The following is a 6,032-nucleotide window of genomic DNA, read 5'->3' on the forward strand; positions in this document are numbered from 1 at the left end:
TTATAGTGCCGTCACAGCACAGACAGTCGGGCAAATCCCACTTGCTTCTGTCCCTGTCTCGTCTCTGCTCTGTTTATTTAAGCTAGGATCTCTGCCACCTGGTAATGTTTTCCCTCTTCGTTGAGGTAATGAGAGTACTCTGCCATGTTCTCTGTTGTTGGATGCTCTTAGTCACTGCAGATGAGAGACAGACAGACAGAGAGAGAGAGAGAGCAATGATTTCAATATGTCTTAGTAATGCCTTAGCTCCCTCTAGTGCTTTAGTGCTTTCCCCAGTTAAGATGTGTAAAAAAAAAAACACCAACACACGTAGGACGCTACCACTAAAGTACAACCTTCCCACACCAGATGCACTAGCTTATAACCCCCAGACAACACTGAAAATTCACCAAAAAAAAACTGCTCTGGGGTTTGCTGACATTTTAAACCTGCAGTTTAGCTTTTATCCCCGCACACAGCTGTCAAAAACAAAGGTCAGAGCTCAGGATCAGTCTGCTCATTTTGGGATTCGCTCAGAGGCACGTAAACAGTAACTTCTAGGGCCAAACTCTACTCACACTGGACTGTGAATGTTTAGCTTTCAACCCAGAATAAGAGGAAAATGCATATAAATAAATGACTAAACCAAGTCACTCCGCTCTGTACTTTCTACTCAGTTTTCAAAAAACAACCTCACCCTGTTGGCCGAGTGTCAGGATTCAACACCGGGCAGTCTACGATCCATTTTCATTATTCAAATGGCTCGTGGATTCCCTCATCTGTCATAGGAAAACATCTGCTTTGTAATTTTGGTTGCGTACTTGACATGCAGCCATTTGTTCCTCTGTAACTGAACTATGGATGACAGATAGAGCAGAACTGTATAATTTTTTTTAGTTATGTATGGGATAAGGGTGTTTTAAGGACTGCCAAGTATTTGGTTTGTTAAAGTGTGGTTGCAGAGAAAGCCTAGCTTAAATAGCTAGCTTTAAATAGCAGGGTAAATCCTTCATAACTAGGTTCAATAAATAGAAAGAAATGTCATGAACCAAAACTCCAGGATAAAAATGCACCACATGTTATATAGGATTGTGGCACTTCTTCACAAGGTTCATTTTCCAAAAAATGGACAGATGATGATTTCATGCCACCAAAACATAATATATAAGGGAAATGTAATGTACAAAAAACACATTGCTATGAGCCTCAAGTATGAGATATTACAGGTACAGCACATAAAATTTTTGCTCTATGTACGGCTCAGTGGAAACAAGTAATTTCAGGAGAGGAGAGGAGAGAGCTGATTCATGTGTGTGTGTGTGTGTGTGTGTGTGTGTGTGTGTGTGTGTGTGTGTGTGTGTGTGTGTGTGTGTGTGTGTGTGTGTGTGTGTGTGTGTGTGTGTGTGTGTGTGTGTGTGTGTGTGTGTGTGTGTGTGTGTGTGTGTGTGTGTGTGTGTGAGTGTGTGGGTGGTTTAGGACTTCATGCCTTCCTAATGGCTGTCTGGGTGATGTACAGCTCCAATAGATAGTGCCTTATCATGCAGAGAGCTCTCGGAGGCAGCCCATGCACGTGCGAGTGTGGGTCATTTAAAAGCCCGAACCAGCAGGTGGTGCTCTTGTTTTATCCTTGATCTCTTTCTTTGTCACTCTCACACACACACTGATACATACACACACATACACACACACTGTCTTGTATTATGGGAACCAGACAGCGTGAGAGAAAACCACTCATCCTGGTCAGATGATTGAGATTGCTGAAATTGTCTCCTTGAAGCTCCTGCCACTGTTGCACAGCCACAGTCTCCTCAGTACCACTGGGCTCAAGTCACCGGTCCTGCTCCAGGCACTGACCGCTTGCTCAGCTAATGTGAATTTGGCAGACTGCAGTAAAATACAATACGAGGGAAGAACCATAAAGCAATCAGTGCTCTCTGGCTATCCATTTCAAGCTTTCCTCTGCTGGTCACTTCAGTGATTCAGGGAATTCAAAAAAATGTCCAATGTAGCTGAGCCATCAAATTGTGCACTTGACATCAAGTAGTTGCATCCAAACAGTTGCATATTTGTTTATGGATGAAAAATGGTGTGTTTACACTGAACAATTAGCTTCCTAAGATTTAAGTAGGTCACTTCTTGTGGATGTGCAGCATGAATGCAAATGCATCTAATTCTACCTTCCTAAAGCCTTGCCCCCCCCCATCATGTGAGTTGCTCCTTTGCCAAGGTAATCCAGAGTATGGATCTGCATGGAGAGGCTTTACATACAAGGGGAGAGAGAAGCTGGGCTGACTTAGAGACACAGGAGTATAGTTGGTGTACTGTAGATGGATGGAAAAATCATACTTCTCCACAGACTGAGTGAGGGCAAGATGGTTAAGAGGCTGGTGCTGCCACATTTCTAAACAAATGTGTTTTGAGCTACTAGAGGTAGATTACTCCAAAGTGGGTATTAGGCAGCGAGGAACTGCTGGAGAGAGTTAAGACACTGAGCAAAGGCCTGCTGGGCATCCAGGCAGAGATCCATCCCTTTTCCTCTCAGGGTTGACTCATACTCTCTATGTGGGCAATGTTTGCATGTACACATATACACACAAATACACACACACACAGTCAATTTAAAACTGTTGTGGAAGAGACAGACAAACCTGCCAATATAAGAGAAGTAATACAAACCTTTTTGATTCATGAAATTGAAAATCTCACAAAGACTTTGTGTTTGAATCGTTAGATGACCACAATTTCGTTAATTCAGTGGTTTTGTCTTACCTTATATAAATCATTATGCCACAGAAATGTAAAACCTTTGTAAAGAAAAAACAAAAGCATGTAAAATATGTAGGAATGACAATGAAAAGGTAGGCCTAGGTCAAAACTGACTTTGAGACTTTGCTCCACCTAATAGTTGGACAACAGCTAAAGCTAATTTACTGGCTTTGTCTCAACTGTTTCCTGTAACTGAAAAATCAATTTTAATGCTGCATCGTCTTGGTAATTGATTTTGTTTTACCACACTAATAAGGCAGCAGTTAAATCTAATGGTAAAAGCAACACATAAAGTCCCGCTAAAAGCTAACTAGCCTAGCTTATAGTAGATGCCCCTTTGGCCATCCAAACACAGCGCATTATCTAATTTTGTCTGACCATGATTTGTTTTTGGCCTAGTAGCCTTCAAACTTCAAAAGCTTTTCTCTCATCTTCATTTCAGTGTTTTGAGGTGTGGCACATTATGTAAGCTTAAGGTTCACTGCTGAAAGGCCCAGTCTGTGATACAAATATAGCCTTTAAGGTCATTCCACCAATAAAATTCAAAACACAGGACCCTGCTGTCAAATTGATTGGCAGGTCTTTTAATACATGGATTAACGCTAGACATCAACTAATTCCAAGTTATTAATGTGTTTGCATCAGTAATGTTTGCAAACACGGCAGTAATAATCTCATTTATGGAAAGAAGCTACTGATTTTTCCTCATTAAGACAAATGTTCAGCTATGAATGTGAATTTGGCTCAGATTTATTTAAGGATCTGGACTTCAATCACATTAGCAGCCAAGAACATGTTGTACCCTAATAAGGACTCTCACACTTTGGGCTCTATTTCACGCTCACACACACACACACACACACACACACACACACACACACACACACACACACACACACACACACACACACACACACACACACACACACACACACACACACACACAAAACAGTTAAACACACACACACACAAAGCAGGGAGGAGGAGTGGACTCTTTATTGGTACTTACGTCAGGGTGGAAAGAACATTTTCTTGCCCATATTCCTGTCTGAGGTTAACAGGCAACATCCCTCTCTTCCTCGATCTCTCCCTCCCACATTCTCACTTTCCCAACTCCCTCGTCTTAATTTCTCGCTCTTACCTCGCCCACCTCCCTCTGTCTGCCCTCACCACACGTTTATTTCTGTGTGGGAGAGCCTTGCTGAGAGCACAGGCCCACAGGGACCCTTTCACGCTGCTGATGTGCACAGTGGCTGCACATTGTAACCTTATGTGCTCCTGCAAGTGAGTCATGCGAGGTAAAGAAGGAGTTTGTCTGTGTGTTATGTGTTGGAGAGAGACTGTTGGGTATTAAAGGAACTGCCAAGCCACTGAGTGCTCCTTTCATAATGTGGTAATCAAATTAACCATTGACACTCACTCAAAGCACGATGGCGTCCAATCCCACAGGGAGCACATTAGGCCGAGCTTAGGAGCAGATATCGATTCAGCTCTCGGGTTTTATATATTAACACATCATGTAGTAATTTGTAAAGAAAAGTTACCCAGTTGATATCTGTCTTATCATTAAATTGGTCATAAAACAAGTGATCAGGATTTATCACGATGAATTACGACTGTTTTTTATTGCACCTTTGTTGGAATTATCGAGGAAGAGCTGCTTTGATTTCTGTTGATATCTTATCGTTGATTTCCCTGCACAGACACTCCCATGAAGGGCCATAAAGCAACAAATGATTACTAAGAGTAACCCACAGTTTCTGTGCTTGTATTTCTATACTTTAAACCTGCAATAACAGATTTTTTGGCCACTTGGAGGCAATGGAAACACTGATACTGTCGCCTTATAAAGTTGATATAGTGAATGTGATGTGGTGAATGTTAGCACTTACACATCCAACAGTACAGAGTAACATTACCATTATTTTGAGTCATGTTTGTGTTTACCTGAAACAAATTTAAGTAATATATTTACTCTCCTTTAGCTTAGGTTTTGGTCTACACCAACTCCTGAGGAAACTATCTGGCTCTTTACCCACTAAATGCTCCAATATGTTCACTAGTTAGTTACTAACTGTGTCTGTCTGCTGTTTGTTGATTTAGGGAGTGTGCGGTGGGTTTGTCAGAGCCTTTTTGCTGAAGTAGCCAGAAACTATGCTGATGGGAGCTGTGAGCGTGAACCAGAACAGTAAAGTTGCGACCGACTTTTACATTATAATTAGTCATCTAAAAATATTAGTTAGTTTAGCTTTAACTGACTTTATTTTCAGTTTCACTGTAAAGTGAGACTTTTTTTGCCGAATAGCAGCCACTGTGGCAAATGACAATTATGGGATTATGGTTAATATTAAAATATAATAGTTAAAGTAAAGGAGACACACAAGGTTATAAAACTGAATCTGTAATGTCAGTTACACCACAACATTTATCTAAAGTTTGTTAACATTTGCTACTAATGAGCCCCCATCAACTACTGGACATAGCAGAGCAAGTAAGGATGTAAGCAAAACTCCTGATTGTATCAAGGGTTGTTTATTTCTTATGTATCTAACTTTTAATGTAAAATAATAATTCTTTGGAAATTATCATCTCGCTTTTAATGTTCTATTGCAACTCTTTTCCTGATGTAAATCTCTTTGAATCACCAGTGTTTGAAAGATGCTAAACCTTCCTTGCCTCAACAGTTATTGGACTGACTTTGAATTTGTTCAATTCATGTCATCTGAAGGACATTCATCTCCCAGCTAGAGTTTAATAAAATTACAAATATGCTTAGTCGTTCTTTCATAAGACATGTTTTTTTTCTAATCTTTTTTTTTTTTATTAGATTGTGTTTACTGCTAAGTTGTTAGTTGAAGAAGAGGGAAGAGGAAGAAAAATCTGATGAACTCAAAACCCCCCTCACGCAGACATAATGTTAAATTGTAACTTTAATCGTGGGCGAAATGTTTACAGGAACATATTGCCTGCTAGACTGCAGTGCTGAGGTTGTGCCAGCAGGTGGCATAACGCAGTCTTGGTGTTCTGAGTGAATCTGCTCTGACTGCATGGCTTTAGGCAGTATGACCACAGAAAAATAGACCGACTTCACACTCCTCAGTACACTGCCAGCATGACTGCGCTCCATTACTCAGCTCATAGCAACACACACACACACACACCACACCACACCCACACCCACCCACACCCACACCCACACCCACACCCACACACACACACACACACACACACACACACACACACACACACACACACACACACAATCCAGATACCAAGATGCCACGCAC

The sequence above is a fragment of the Dicentrarchus labrax genome, unplaced genomic scaffold (genome assembly GCF_905237075.1).
Source record: "Dicentrarchus labrax unplaced genomic scaffold, dlabrax2021, whole genome shotgun sequence".
NCBI lineage: Eukaryota > Metazoa > Chordata > Actinopteri > Moronidae > Dicentrarchus > Dicentrarchus labrax.